Source organism: Ranitomeya imitator, chromosome 1 (genome assembly GCF_032444005.1).
Source record: "Ranitomeya imitator isolate aRanImi1 chromosome 1, aRanImi1.pri, whole genome shotgun sequence".
NCBI lineage: Eukaryota > Metazoa > Chordata > Amphibia > Anura > Dendrobatidae > Ranitomeya > Ranitomeya imitator.
In genome coordinates, this window is record NC_091282.1 from 1,080,655,565 (window position 1) to 1,080,671,804 (window position 16,240).

A 16,240-nucleotide genomic window follows, 5' to 3' on the forward strand; every position below is an offset into this window, starting at 1 on the left:
AGAAATGAGGATGGAAACCAGAATTACAGAAAAAAGGTGAAACCAAAGTAGCCGAGCTGGCCCAATTATTAAGGGCGAACTCAGCCAAAGGCAAGAAGGACACCAAATCATCCTGATCAGCAGAAACAAAGCATCTCAGATATGTTTCCAAAGTCAGATTAGTTTGTTCGGTTTGGCCAATTGTCTGAGGATGGAAAGCCGAAGAAAAAGACAAATCAATGCCCATCTTAGCACAAAAGGACCGCCAAAACCTCGAAACAAACTGGGAACCTCTGTCCGAGACGATGTTCTCCGGAATGCCATGCAAACGAACCACATGCTGGAAAAACAATGGCACCAAATCAGAGGAGGAAGGCAATTTAGACAAGGGTACCAAATGGACCATCTTAGAGAAGCGATCACAAACCACCCAAATGACCGACATCCTTTGAGAGACAGGGAGATCTGAAATAAAATCCATGGAAATATGCGTCCAAGGCCTCTTCGGGACCGGCAAGGGCAAAAGCAACCCACTGGCACGAGAACAGCAGGGCTTAGCCCGAGCACAAGTCCCACAGGACTGCACAAAAGAACGCACATCCCGTGACAAAGAAGGCCACCAAAAGGATCTAGCCACCAAATCTCTGGTACCAAAGATTCCAGGATGACCAGCCAACACCGAACAATGAACCTCAGAGATAACTCTACTAGTCCATCTATCAGGGACAAACAGTTTCTCCGCTGGACAACGGTCAGGTCTATCAGCCTGAAACTTCTGCAGCACCCGCCGCAAATCAGGGGAGATGGCAGACAAAATTACCCCCTCTTTGAGAATACCCGCCGGCTCAGGAACACCCGGAGAGTCAGGTACAAAACTCCTTGACAGGGCATCAGCCTTCACATTCTTAGAGCCTGGAAGGTACGAAACCACAAAATCAAAACAGGAGAAGAACAGCAACCATCGAGCCTGTCTAGGATTCAACCGTTTGGCAGACTCGAGATAAGTCAAATTCTTGTGATCCGTCAAGACCACCACGCGATGCTTGGCTCCTTCAAGCCAATGTCGCCACTCCTCGAATGCCCACTTCATAGCCAACAACTCTCGATTGCCAACATCATAATTGCGCTCAGCAGGCGAGAACTTTCTAGAAAAGAAGGCACATTGTGTCATCACCGAGCCATCAGAACTTCTTTGCGACAAAACAGCCCCTGCTCCAATCTCAGAAGCATCAACCTCGACCTGAAACGGGAGCGAAAAATCTGGCTGGCACAACACAGGGGCAGAAGAAAAATGACGCTTCAACTCCTGAAAAGCCTCTACAGCCGCAGAGGACCAATTGACCACATCAGCACCTTTCTTGGTCAAATCAGTCAACGGTTTAGCAACACTAGAAAAATTAGCGATGAAGCAACGGTAAAAATTAGCAAAGCCCAGGAACTTCTGCAGGCTCTTCACAGATGTCGGCTGAGTCCAATCATAAATGGCCTGAACTTTAACAGGGTCCATCTCGATAGTAGAAGGAGAAAAAATGAACCCCAAAAATGAAACCTTCTGAACTCCAAAGAGACATTTTGACCCCTTCACAAACAAGGAATTCGCACGAAGGACCTGGAACACCATTCTGACCTGCTTCACATGAGACTCCCAATCATCCGAAAAGACCAAAATATCATCCAAATATACAATCATGAATCTATCCAGGTACTTCGAAAGCATCACCAAACCAGGGATTCAAGCTTCAGGAGGCTAATTTGCATATTCCAGGTGCCTTCTGGGAGAAGCGAAGTCTCCCTAAGCTAGAAGATCGTTGGGTACAGCCGGGACCAGCTGCTTCGAAAGCATCACCAAACCAGGGATTCAAGCTTCAGGAGGCTAATTTGCATATTCCAGGTGCCTTCTGGGAGAAGCGAAGTCTCCCTAAGCTAGAAGATCGTTGGGTACAGCCAGGACCAGCTGCTTCGAAAGCATCACCAAACCAGGGATTCAAGCTTCAGGAGGCTAATTTGCATATTCCAGGTGCCTTCTGGGAGAAGCGAAGTCTCCCTAAGCTAGAAGATCGTTGGGTACAGCCGGGACCAGCTGCTTCGAAAGCATCACCAAACCAGGGATTCAAGCTTCAGGAGGCTAATTTGCATATTCCAGGTGCCTTCTGGGAGAAGCGAAGTCTCCCTAAGCTAGAAGATCGTTGGGTACAGCCGGGATCAGCTGCTTCGAAAGCATCACCAAACCAGGGATTCAAGCTTCAGGAGGCTAATTTGCATATTCCAGGTGCCTTCTGGGAGAAGCGAAGTCTCCCTAAGCTAGAAGATCGTTGGGTACAGCCGGGACCAGCTGCTTCGAAAGCATCACCAAACCAGGGATTCAAGCTTCAGGAGGCTAATTTGCATATTCCAGGTGCCTTCTGGGAGAAGCGAAGTCTCCCTAAGCTAGAAGATCGTTGGGTACAGCCGGGACCAGCTGCTTCGAAAGCATCACCAAACCAGGGATTCAAGCTTCAGGAGGCTAATTTGCATATTCCAGGTGCCTTCTGGGAGAAGCGAAGTCTCCCTAAGCTAGAAGATCGTTGGGTACAGCCGGGACCAGCTGCTTCGAAAGCATCACCAAACCGCGCGCCATAATTTTTGCCTGTAGGACATTATTGCAAGAGAGCTTGGCTGAGTAGATTACACAAGAAGGAAAACACACAGCAAGTCAGCAGGATCTAGGAGCAACATGGCAGATGTGACAACCTACATGGTGAGCTGCAGCATGTGCTACATGTTCACAGATCGACCAGAAGAAGAATCCAATTTCACCTGTCAGAAGTGTAGACTAGTGGCCCTTTTAGAAGAAAAGGTGCGGGGTCTGGAAGAAAGAATAGCAACTTTGAAACTCATCAAAGAGAATGAAGACTTTCTAGACAGAACAGAAGCATCTCTACTAGTCACAGAAGGTGCAAAAAGTGTCAGAGAACCTCCAAAAGCAGATGAGTGGAAGCATGTGACCAAAAGAAGCAAGAAGACCGTGGAGAAATCACCAACCACACAACTGAAGAACCGATATCAAATCTTTGTAGAGGATGAAGATGGCACAGCTAAGAATGAAGCAATACCAGCAAGCAAAAAAGAAAAGGGCACACAGCAACAAGTGACAGCAAAAAGTACAGCCAAGAAGCAACGAAGAGTGGTGGTGGTGGGAGACTCACTACTGAGAGGCACAGAAGCAGCCATCTGCAGACCGGACATAACTGCAAGAGAAGTATGCTGCCTTCCAGGTGCGATGATCAAGGATGTGACCGATAGGATACCAAAGCTCTTCAGCTCCAAGGACGTCCACCCATTTCTTCTGATACATGTTGGCACCAATGACACGGCAAGGAAGGACCTACCGACAATCTACAAGGACTTTGAAGAGTTGGGGAAGAAAGTAAAGGAACTGGATGCACAGGTAGTTTTTTCTTCTATCCTTCCAGTAGATGGGCATGGCACCAGGAGATGGAACAGGATCCTTGATGCAAACAACTGGCTAAGACGATGGTGCAGACAACAAGGATTTGGATTCCTGGACCACGGTGTGAATTACTGGTATGATGGACTCCTCGCCAGAGACGGACTACACCTCAACAAACCTGGGAAACACACATTCGCCAGAAGACTCGCTACACTCATCAGGAGGGCGTTAAACTAGAAGAAGAGGGGACGGGAAGAAAAACATTAGACTCGAACAAAGACAACCCAGGAAAACATACTCAGAAGGGAGGTAAGAACATTTCTAAAACAATCCACAGTGAGGAGATTGGAACAAAAAAAAATCCTCTAAACTGCATGCTCACAAACGCCAGAAGCCTGACAAACAAGATGGAAGAACTAGAAGCAGAAATATCTACAGGTAACTTTGACATAGTGGGAATAACCGAGACATGGTTAGATGAAAGCTATGACTGGGCAGTTAACTTACAGGGTTACAGTCTGTTTAGAAAGGATCGTAAAAATCGGAGAGGAGGAGGGGTTTGTCTCTATGTAAAGTCTTGTCTAAAGTCCACTTTAAGGGAGGATATTAGCGAAGGGAATGAGGATGTCGAGTCCATATGGGTTGAAATTCATGGAGGGAAAAATGGTAACAAAATTCTCATTGGGGTCTGTTACAAACCCCCAAATATAACAGAAAGCATGGAAAGTCTACTTCTAAAGCAGATAGATGAAGCTGCAACCCATAATGAGGTCCTGGTTATGGGGGACTTTAACTACCCGGATATTAACTGGGAAACAGAAACCTGTGAAACCCATAAAGGCAACAGGTTTCTGCTAATAACCAAGAAAAATTATCTTTCACAATTGGTGCAGAATCCAACCAGAGGAGCAGCACTTTTAGACCTAATACTATCTAATAGACCTGACAGAATAACAAATCTGCAGGTGGTTGGGCATTTAGGAAATAGCGACCACAATATTGTGCAGTTTCACCTGTCTTTCACTAGGGGGACTTGTCAGGGAGTCACAAAAACATTGAACTTTAGGAAGGCAAAGTTTGAACAGCTTAGAGATGCCCTTAATCTGGTAGACTGGGACAATATCCTCAGAAATGAGAATACAGATAATAAATGGGAAATGTTTAAGAACATCCTAAATAGGCAGTGTAAGCGGTTTATACCTTGTGGGAATAAAAGGACTAGAAATAGGAAAAACCCAATGTGGCTAAACGAAGAAGTAAGACAGGCAATTAACAGTAAAAAGAAAGCATTTGCACTACTAAATCAGGATGGCACCATTGAAGCTCTAAAAAACTATAGGGAGAAAAATACTTTATCTAAAAAACTAATTAAAGCTGCCAAAAAGGAAACAGAGAAGCACATTGCTAAGGAGAGTAAAACTAATCCCAAACTGTTCTTCAACTATATCAATAGTAAAAGAATAAAAACTGAAAATGTAGGCCCGTTAAAAAATAGTGAGGAAAGAATGGTTGTAGATGACGAGGAAAAAGCTAACATATTAAACACCTTCTTCTCCACGGTATTCACGGTGGAAAATGAAATGCTAGGTGAAATCCCAAGAAACAATGAAAACCCTATATTAAGGGTCACCAATCTAACCCAAGAAGAGGTGCGAAACCGGCTAAATAAGATTAAAATAGATAAATCTCCGGGTCCGGATGGCATACACCCACGAGTACTAAGAGAACTAAGTAATGTAATAGATAAACCATTATTTCTTATTTTTAGGGACTCTATAGCGACAGGGTCTGTTCCGCAGGACTGGCGCATAGCAAATGTGGTGCCAATATTCAAAAAGGGCTCTAAAAGTGAACCTGGAAATTATAGGCCAGTAAGTCTAACCTCTATTGTTGGTAAAATATTTGAAGGGTTCTGAGGGATGTTATTCTGGATTATCTCAATGAGAATAACTGTTTAACTCCATATCAGCATGGGTTTATGAGAAATCGCTCCTGTCAAACCAATCTAATCAGTTTTTATGAAGAGGTAAGCTATAGACTGGACCACGGTGAGTCATTGGACGTGGTATATCTCGATTTTTCCAAAGCGTTTGATACCGTGCCGCACAAGAGGTTGGTACACAAAATGAGAATGCTTGGTCTGGGGGAAAATGTGTGTAAATGGGTTAGTAACTGGCTTAGTGATAGAAAGCAGAGGGTGGTTATAAATGGTATAGTCTCTAACTGGGTCGCTGTGACCAGTGGGGTACCGCAGGGGTCAGTATTGGGACCTGTTCTCTTCAACATATTCATTAATGATCTGGTAGAAGGTTTACACAGTAAAATATCGATATTTGCAGATGATACAAAACTATGTAAAGCAGTTAATACAAGAGAAGATAGTATTCTGCTACAGATGGATCTGGATAAGTTGGAAACTTGGGCTGAAAGGTGGCAGATGAGGTTTAACAATGATAAATGTAAGGTTATACACATGGGAAGAGGGAATCAATATCACCATTACACACTGAACGGGAAACCACTGGGTAAATCTGACAGGGAGAAGGACTTGGGGATCCTAGTTAATGATAAACTTACCTGGAGCAGCCAGTGCCAGACAGCAGCTGCCAAGGCAAACAGGATCATGGGGTGCATTAAAAGAGGTCTGGATACACATGATGAGAGCATTATACTGCCTCTGTACAAATCCCTAGTTAGACCGCACATGGAGTACTGTGTCCAGTTTTGGTCACCGGTGCTCAGGAAGGATATAATGGAACTAGAGAGAGTACAAAGGAGGGCAACAAAATTAATAAAGGGGATGGGAGAACTACAATACCCAGATAGATTAGCGAAATTAGGATTATTTAGTCTAGAAAAAAGACGACTGAGGGGCGATCTAATAACCATGTATAAGTATATAAGGGGACAATACAAATATCTCGCTGAGGATCTGTTTATACCAAGGAAGGTGACGGGCACAAGGGGGCATTCTTTGCGTCTGGAGGAGAGAAGGTTTTTCCACCAACATAGAAGAGGATTCTTTACTGTTAGGGCAGTGAGAATCTGGAATTGCTTGCCTGAGGAGGTGGTGATGGCGAACTCAGTCGAGGGGTTCAAGAGAGGCCTGGATGTCTTCCTGGAGCAGAACAATATTGTATCATACAATTATTAGGTTCTGTAGAAGGACGTAGATCTGGGGATTTATTATGATGGAATATAGGCTGAACTGGATGGACAAATGTCTTTTTTCGGCCTTACTAACTATGTTACTATGTTACTTTCGGAAGATGTCATGCATAAAGGACTGAAACACAGATGGAGCATTAGAAAGCCCGAATGGCATCACCAGGTACTCAAAATGGCCCTCGGGCGTATTAAATGCTGTTTTCCATTCATCGCCCTGTTTAATACGCACAAGATTATACGCCCCTCGAAGATCTTTCTTGGTGAACCAACTAGCACCCTTAATCCGAGCAAACAAATGAGACAGCAGCGGCAAAGGGTACTGAAATTTGACTGTGATCTTATTAAGAAGGCGGTAATCAATACAAGGACTCAAAGAAACATCCTTCTTGGCCACAAAAAAGAACCCTGCTCCCAACGGTGATGACGACGGGCGAATATGACCTTTCTCCAAAGATTCCTTTATATAACTCCGCATAGCGGCGTGCTCTGGCACAGATAAATTGAACAGTCGGCCCTTAGGAAACTTACTACCAGGAATCAAATTAATAGCACAATCGCAATCCCTATGAGGAGGTAGGGCACTGGATTTGAGCTCATCAAATACATCCCGGTAATCCGACAAAAACTCAGGGACTTCAGAAGGAGTGGAAGGCGAAATTGACAGCAATGGAACATCACCATGTACCCCTTGACAACCCCAGCTGGACACAGACATAGATTTCCAATCCAATACTGGATTATGGACCTGTAGCCATGGCAACCCCAAAACGACCACATCATGCAGATTATGCAACACCAAAAAGCGAATATCCTCCTGATGTGCAGGAGCCATGCACATGGTCAATTGAGTCCAGTACTGAGGCTTATTTTTGGCCAAAGGCGTAGCATCAATTCCTCTCAATGGAATAGGATACTGCAAGGGCTCCAAGAAAAAACCACAGCGCCTGGCAAACTCCAAGTCCATCAAATTCAGGGCAGCGCCTGAATCCACAAACGCCATAACAGAATAGGATGACAAAAAGCAAATCAGAGTAACGGACAAAAGAAATTTAGACTGTACCGTACCAATGGTGGCAGACCTAGCGAACCGCTTAGTGCGCTTAGGACAATCGGAGATAGCATGAGTGGAATCACCACAGTAAAAACACAGCCCATTCCGACGTCTGTGTTCTTGCCATTCAGCTCTGGTCAAAGTCCTATCACATTGCATAGGCTCAGGCCTATGCTCAGAGAATACCGCCAAATGGTGCACAGCTTTGCGCTCACGCAAGCGCCGATCGATCTGAATGGCCAAGGACATAGACTCATTCAGTCCAGCAGGCGTGGGAAATCCCACCATGACATCCTTAAGGGCTTCAGAAAGACCCTTTCTGAAAATTGCCGCCAGGGCACACTCATTCCACTGAGTAAGCACAGACCACTTTCTAAACTTCTGACAATATACCTCCACTTCATCCTGACCCTGGCACAAAGCCAGCAAGATTTTCTCTGCCTGATCCACTGAATTTGGTTCATCATAAAGCAATCCAAGCGCCAGAAAAAACGCATCTACATCACGCAATGCAGGATCTCCTGGCGCAAGGGAAAATGTCCAGTCTTGAGGGTCGCCACGCAACAAAGAAATAATGATTTTACTTGTTGAACGGGGTCACACGAGGAGCGGGGTTTCAAAGCAAGAAACAGTTTACAATTATTTTTGAAATTCAGGAACTTAGATCTATCCCTATAAAACAAATCAGGAATTTGAATTCTAGGCTCTAACATCGGATTCTGAACCACAAAATCTTGAATGTTTTGTACCCGTGCAGTGAGATGATCCACACAAGAGGACAGACCTTGAATGTCCATATCTACACCTGTGTCCTGAACCACCCAGAGGTTAAGGGGAAAAGAAAGAAAAAACACACTGCAGAGAAAAATAAATGGTCTCAGAACGTCTCTTATCCCTCTATTGAGATGCATTAACACTTTGGGCCAGCTGTACTGTTATGGACCTGGTGGTTAGGAGCACCCGGAAAGACCTGATGGTTAAACTAACACAGGACAAGCTCTGGGAAGTGGGAGCTCTGCTGACCGCAACCCCTAATCCTATCACACACACTAGAAATAGCCGTGGACCGTACCTAACTCTGCCTAGACGCCTCTGCACAGCCTAAGAGCTAGCTAGCCCTAGAGATAGAAAATAAAGCCTACCTTGCCTCAGAGAAATTCCCCAAAGGAAAAGGCAGCCCCCCACATATATTGACTGTTAGTTAAGATGAAAGTCACAAACACAGAAATGAAACAGGTTTTAGCAAAGGAGGCCAGACTTACTAAACAGACTGAGGATAGGAAAGGTATCTTTGCGGTCAGCACAAAAATCTACAAAAAGACCACGCAGAGTGTGCAAAAAGACCTCCGCACCGACTCACGGTGCGGAGGTGCCACTCTGCATCCCAGAGCTTCCAGCTAGCAAGGCAAAATCATGATAGCAAGCTGGACAAGAAAACAATGAACGAATAATTAACTAGCAGGGACTTAGCTTCTGCTGGAGTAGACAGGTAACCAGAAAGATCCAAGAGCGAACTGAACCAGTACAAGAACATTGACAGCTGGCATGGAGTAACGATCTGAGTGGAGTTAAAGGGAGCCTGTCACCTGAATTTGGCGGGACAGGTTTTGGGTCATATGGGCGGAGTTTTCGGGTGTTTGATTCACCCTTTCCTTACCCGCTGGCTGCATGCTGGCTGCAATATTGGATTGAAGCTCATTCTCTGTCCTCCATAGTACACGCCTGCACAAGGCAAGATTGCTTTGCACAGGCGTGTACTATGGAGGACATAGAATGAACTTCAATCCAATATTGCAGCCAGCATGCAGCCAGCGGGTAAGGGAAGGGTGAATCAAACACCTGAAAACTCCGCCCATATGACCCAAAACCAGTCCCGCCAAATTCAGGTGACAGAGTCCCTTTAAATAGAGCAGCCAGCCAAAGAATAAACTAAGTCACCTGTGGAAGGAACCTCAGAAGCAGCAGCTCCACTCACAGCCACCAGAGGGAGTCCATGGACAGAACTCGCCGAAGTACCATTCATGACCACAGGAGGGAGTTCGATAACAGAATTCACAACAGTTTTCCGTGGTTGCAGGTACATAATCCTGTTTTGGATTGGAAGTCCATGTCTGTGACTAGTTGGGGTTGTCAGGGGCTTCATAATGATGTTCCTTTGATGTCAATCGCCTCTTCTTCCTCTTCTGAAATTCCAGAGTTTTTGTCTGATTTTCAGGATGTATTTGGTGAGCCCAAGTCCAGTTTCCTTCCACCGCACAGGGACTGCGATTGTGCTATTGACGTGATTCCAGCCTGTAAGTTTCCTAAAGGTCGACTCTTCAACCTGTCTGTACCTGAACATACCGCCATGTGGAGCTATATTAAGGAGTCTTTGAAGAAAGGGCGTATTCGACCATCTTCTTCACCGTTGGGAGCGGGGTTCTTTTTTGTTGCCAAAAAAGATGGTTCCTTAAGACCCTGTATTGATTATCGCCTCTTGAAAAAGATCACGGTCAAGTTTCAATACCCTTTACCTTTGCTTTCCGATTTGTTTGCTGGGATTAAGGGAGCTAGTTGGTTTACGAAGATTGACGTTCGGGGGGCATATAATCTTGTTCGTATCAAGCAGGGTGATGAATGGAAAACTGCGTTTAACATGCCCGAAGGCCATTTTGAATACCTTGTGATGCCATTCGGAATCTCTAATGCTCCATCTGTTTTTCAGTCCTTCATGCATGATATCTTCCGGACTTATCTTGATAAATTCTTGATTGTATATGTGCACGATATTTTGATTTTTTCCGATGATTGGGAGTCTCATGTGCAACAGGTCAGGATGGTATTTCAGATCCTTCGTGACAATGCCTTGTTTGTGAAAGGGTCTAAGTGTCTTTTTGGGGTGCAGAAGGTTTCTTTTTTGGGCTTTATTTTTTCTCCCTCGTCTATAGAGATGGATCCGGGTAAGGTTCAGGCCATTCATGATTGGATTCAGCCCACATCCGTGAAGAGCCTTCAGAAATTTTTGGGTTTTGCTAATTTTTATCGCCGTTTCATTGCTAATTTTTCCAGCGTGGTTAAACCCTTGACCGATTTGATGAAGAAAGGCGCTGATGTGGCGAATTGGTCCTCTGCGGCTGTCTCTGCCTTTCAGGAACTTAAACGTCATTTTACTTCTGCTCCGGTGTTGCGCCAACCGGATGTTTCTCTTCCGTTTCAGGTTGAGGTTGACGCTTCTGAGATTGGGGCAGGGGCTGTTTTGTCTCAAAGGGATCCTGTTGGTTCCTTAATGAAACCGTGTGCCTTCTTTTCCCGTAAGTTTTCGCCTGCTGAACGCAATTATGATGTCGGCAATCGGGAGTTGTTGGCTATGAAGTGGGCGTTTGAGGAGTGGCGACATTGGCTTGAGGGAGCTAAGCACCGTATTGTGGTCTTGACCGATCATAAGAATTTGATTTACCTCGAGTTTGCCCAACGGCTGAATCCTAGACAGGCTCGATGGTCCTTGTTTTTTTCCCGTTTTGATTTCGTGGTCTCGTACCTTCCGGGTTCTAAGAATATTAAAGGGACACTGTCACCTGAATTTGGAGGGAACAATCTTCAGCCATGGAGGTGGGGTTTTTGGGTTTTTGATTCACCCTTTCCTTACCCGCTGGCTGCATGCTGGCTGCAATATTGGATTGAAGTTCATTCTCTGTCCTCCGTAGTACATGCCTGCACAAGGCAATCTTGCCTTGCGCAGGCATGTACTATGGAGGACAGAGAATGAACTTCAATCCAATATTGCAGCCAGCATGCAGCCAGCGGGTAAGGAAAGGGTGAATCAAACACCCAAAAACCCCGCCTCCATGGCTGAAGATTGTTCCCTCCAAATTCAGGTGACAGTGTCCCTTTAAGGCTGATGTCCTCTCCAGGAGTTTTTTGCCTGATTCTCCTGAGGTCTTGGAACCGGTCGGTATTCTGAAAGAAGGGGTGGTCCTTTCTGCCATTTCCCCTGATTTACGACGGGTTCTTCAGGAATTTCAGGCTGACAAACCTGACCGCTGTCATGTGGGGAAACTGTTTGTTCCTGACAGATGGACTAGTAGAGTGATTTCTGAGGTTCACTGTTCCGTGTTGGCTGGTCATCCTGGCATTTTTGGTACCAGAGACTTGGTTGGTAGGTCTTTTTGGTGGCCTTCTTTGTCGTGTGATGTGCATTCTTTTGTGCAGTCCTGTGGGACTTGTGCGCGGGCCAAGCCTTGTTGCTCCCGCGCTAGTGGGTTGCTTTTGCCATTGCCGGTCCCTGAGAGGCCCTGGACGCATATTTCTATGGATTTTGTTTCCGATCTTCCTGTTTCCCAGAGGATGTCGGTTATCTGGGTTGTTTGTGACCGATTCTCTAAGATGGTTCATTTGGTGCCTTTGCCTAAATTACCTTCCTCTTCGGATTTGGTTCCGTTGTTTTTTCAGCATGTGGTCCATTTGCATGGTATTCCGGAGAATATTGTGTCCAACAGAGGTTCCCAGTTTGTTTCTAGGTTTTGGCGGGCCTTTTGTGCCAAACTGGGCATTGATTTGTCTTTTTCTTCTGCATTTCATCCTCAGACAAATGGCCAGACAGAGCGAACTAATCAGACTTTGGAGACTTATTTGAGATGCTTTGTGTCTGCTGATCAGGATGATTGGGTGGCTTTTTTGCAATTGGCTGAGTTTGCCCTTAATAATCGGGCTAGTTCGGCTACTTTGGTTTCGCCTTTCTTTTGTAATTTTGGTATTCATCCTCGTTTTCCTTCTGAGCAGATTGAGCCTTCTGACTGTCCTGGTGTGGATTCTGTGGTTGACAGGTTGCAGCAGATTTGGGCTCATGTGGTGGACAATTTGGTGTTGTCTCAGGAGGAGGCTCAACGTTTTGCTAACCATCCTCGGTGTGTTGGTTCCCGGCTTCGGGTTGGGGATCTGGTCTGGTTGTCTTCCCGTCACGTTCCTATGAAGGTTTCTTCTCCTAAGTTTAAGCCTCGGTTTATTGGTCCTTATAGGATTTCTGAGATTATTTATCCGGTGTCTTTTCGACTGGCGCTTCCGGCCTCTTTTGCTATCCATAATGTCTTCCATAGATCTTTGTTGCGGAAGTATGTGGAGCCTGTTGTTCCCTCTGTTGATCCTCCGGCCCCTGTGTTGGTTGATGGGGAGTTGGAATATGTTGTTGAGAAGATTTTGGATTCCCGTTTTTCGAGGCGGAAGCTTCAGTACCTTGTCAAATGGAAGGGTTCTGGCCAGGAGGATAATTCTTGGGTTTTTGCCTCTGATGTCCATGCCGCTGATTTGGTTCATACCTTTCATCTGGCTCATCCTGATCGGCCTGGGGGCTCTGGTGAGGGTTCGGTGACCCCTCCTCAAGGGGGGGTACTGTTGTGAATTCTGCTTTTGGGCTCCCTCCGGTGGTTGTAGATGGTAATGCAGTTGTCCCTGGGCTGCAGTCTTGGACAGGTGTATCTGCTGATTGCAATTCTGACTGGGGTATTTAGGTTTGCAGGACTCATTAGTCCTTGCCAGTTGTCAATGTTTCTTGGGAAGTGTTGGATCTCTGCCTGGCCTCTCCTGTTTAGCTGCCAATTCAGCAAAGATAAGTGTCTGTTTCTTTTTCTGTGGCACACATGCTGTGTGCTTATATTCAGTGCTATTCATTTGTTTTCTATTGTCCAGCTTAGACTGTGTCAGTGTTTTTTCAGTCTGGTTGGATTCTCTGGAGTTGCAGATATACGCTCCACACCTTTAGTTAGGTGGTGGAGTTTTTGTATTTTCTGCTGTGGATATTTTTGGAAGGATTTTAATACTGACCGCTTAGTATCCTGTCCTATATTTTCCTATTTAGCTAGAAGTGGCCTCTTTTGCTAAATCCTGTTTTCTGCCTGTGTGTGTCTTTTCCTCTACTACTCACAGTCATTATTTGTGGGGGGCTGCCTATCCTTTGTGTTGTGAATTCTGTGGCAGAGCTCCCTCCTGTGGTCACAAGTGGTACTTCGGCTGATTCTCTCTGTGAGCATCTGTTGGTGGAGGGAAGTGGTACTGCGGCTTCTGAGTTTCCTCCCTCAGGTGATCTGGTGAGGTCGTTAGGTGCTTCTCTACTTAACTCCACCTAATGCTTTGATCCTGGCTTCCTGTCAATGTTCCAGTGTTGGACTTGCTTTTCCCTGGATCATTCCTGTGGCCTGCTGTTCTGCATAGCTAAGTTCTTCTTTGCTATTTGTTTGCTATTTTTTCTGTCCAGCTTGTCTATTTTGTTGCTGGAAGCTCTGGGACGCAAAGGGTGTACCTCCGTGCCGTTAGTTCGGTACGGAGGGTCTTTTTGCCCCCTTTGCGTGGTTTTCTTTAGGGTTTTGTGTAGACCGCAAAGTTACCTTTTCTATCCTCGATCTGTTAAGAAAGTCGGGCCTCACTTTGCTGAATCTATTTCATCTCTACGTTTGTCTTTTCATCTTACTCATAGTCATTATATGTGGGGGGCTGCCTTTTCCTTTGGGGTATTTCTCTGAGGCAAGGTAGGCTTATTTTCTATCTTCAGGCTAGTTAGTTTCTCAGGCTGTGCCGAGTTGCATAGGCAGAGTTAGGCGCAATCCACGGCTGCCTCTAGTGTTGTTTGGAGAGGATTAGGGATTGCGGTCTGCAGAGTTCCCACGTCTCAGAGCTCGTTCTATGATTTTGGGTTATTGTCAGATCACTGTATGTGCTCTGACCGCTATGTCCATTGTAGTACTGAATTGCCTTACATAACAGTACAGGAAGCCAAAAGTACTAATGATTCTCAATAGAGGGAAAAAAGGAGTTCTGAGACCATTTTTTTTTTCTTTGCACTGTGTTTTGCCTTTTTTTTCCCCTAGACATTTGGGTGGTTCAGGACACAGGTGTAGCGATGGACACTAGAAGTCTGTCTTCATTTGTGGATCAGCTCTCGGCAAGAGTACAAAAGATTCAAGACACTATTGATCAGAAAGCTATGTTGGAACCAAGAATTCCTATTCCTGATTTGTTTTTTGGAGATAGAACTAAGTTTCTGAGTTTCAAAAATAATTGTAAATTATTTCTGGCCTTGAAACCTCGCTCCTCTGGTGATCCAGTTCAACAGGTTTTGATTGTTATTTCTTTTTTGCGCGGCGACCCTCAGGACTGGGCATTTTCTCTTGCGCCAGGAGATCCTGCATTGAGTAATATCGATGCGTTTTTCCTGGCGCTCGGATTGCTGTACAATGAACCTAATTCAGTGGATCAGGCAGAGAAAAATTTGCTGGCTCTTTGTCAGGGTCAGGATGAGATAGAGGTATATTGTCAGAAATTTAGAAAGTGGTCCGTGCTCACTCAATGGAATGAATCTGCGCTGGCAGCTATGTTCAGAAAGGGTCTCTCTGAAGCCCTTAAGGATGTCATGGTGGGATTTCCTATGCCTGCTGGTTTGAATGAGTCTATGTCTTTGGCCATTCAGATCGGTCGACGCTTGCGTGAGCGTAAATCTGTGCACCATTTGGCGGTATTACCTGAGCTTAAACCTGAGCCTATGCAGTGCGATAGGACTTTGACCAGAGTTAAACGGCAAGAACACAGACGTCTGAATGGGCTGTGTTTCTACTGTGGTGATTCCACTCATGCTATCTCTGATTGTCCTAAGCGCACTAAGCGGTTCGCTAGGTCTGCCACCATTGGTACGGTACAGTCAAAGTTTCTTCTGTCCGTTACCTTGATCTGCTCTTTGTCATCGTATTCTGTCATGGCATTTGTGGATTCAGGCACTGCCCTGAATTTGATGGACTTGGAGTATGCTAAGCGTTGTGGGTTTCTCTTAGAGCCCTTGCAGTGTCCTATTCCATTGAGAGGAATTGATGCCACGCCTTTGGCCAAAAATAAGCCTCAATACTGGACCCAGCTTACCATGTGCATGGCTCCTGCACATCAGGAGGTTATTCGCTTTCTGGTGTTGCATAATCTGCATGATGTGGTCGTGTTGTGGTTGCCATGGCTACATGCCCATAATCCAGTATTAGATTGGAAATCCATGTCGGTGTCCAGCTGGGGTTGTCAGGGGGTACATAGTGATGTTCCATTTCTGTCAATTTCGTCATCCACCCCTTCTGAGGTTCCAGAGTTCTTGTCTGATTACCGGGATGTATTTGATGAGCCCAAGTCCGATGCCCTACCTCCGCATAGGGATTGTGATTGTGCTATCAATTTGATTCCTGGTAGTAAATTCCCAAAAGGTCGACTGTTTAATTTATCCGTGCCTGAGCACGCCGCTATGCGCAGTTACGTGAAGGAATCCCTGGAGAAGGGGCATATTCGCCCGTCATCGTCACCATTAGGAGCAGGGTTCTTTTTTGTAGCCAAGAAGGATGGTTCGCTGAGACCTTGTATAGATTACCGCCTTCTAAATAAGATCACGGTTAAATTTCAGTACCCCTTGCCATTGTTATCTGATTTGTTTGCTCGGATTAAGGGGGCTAGTTGGTTCACCAAGATAGATCTTCGTGGTGCGTATAATCTGGTGCGAATCAGGCGAGGAGATGAATGGAAAACTGCATTTAATACGCCCGAGGGTCATTTTGAGTATCTAGTGATGCCATTCGGACTTGCAAATGCTCCATCAGTGTTTCAGTCCTTTATGCATG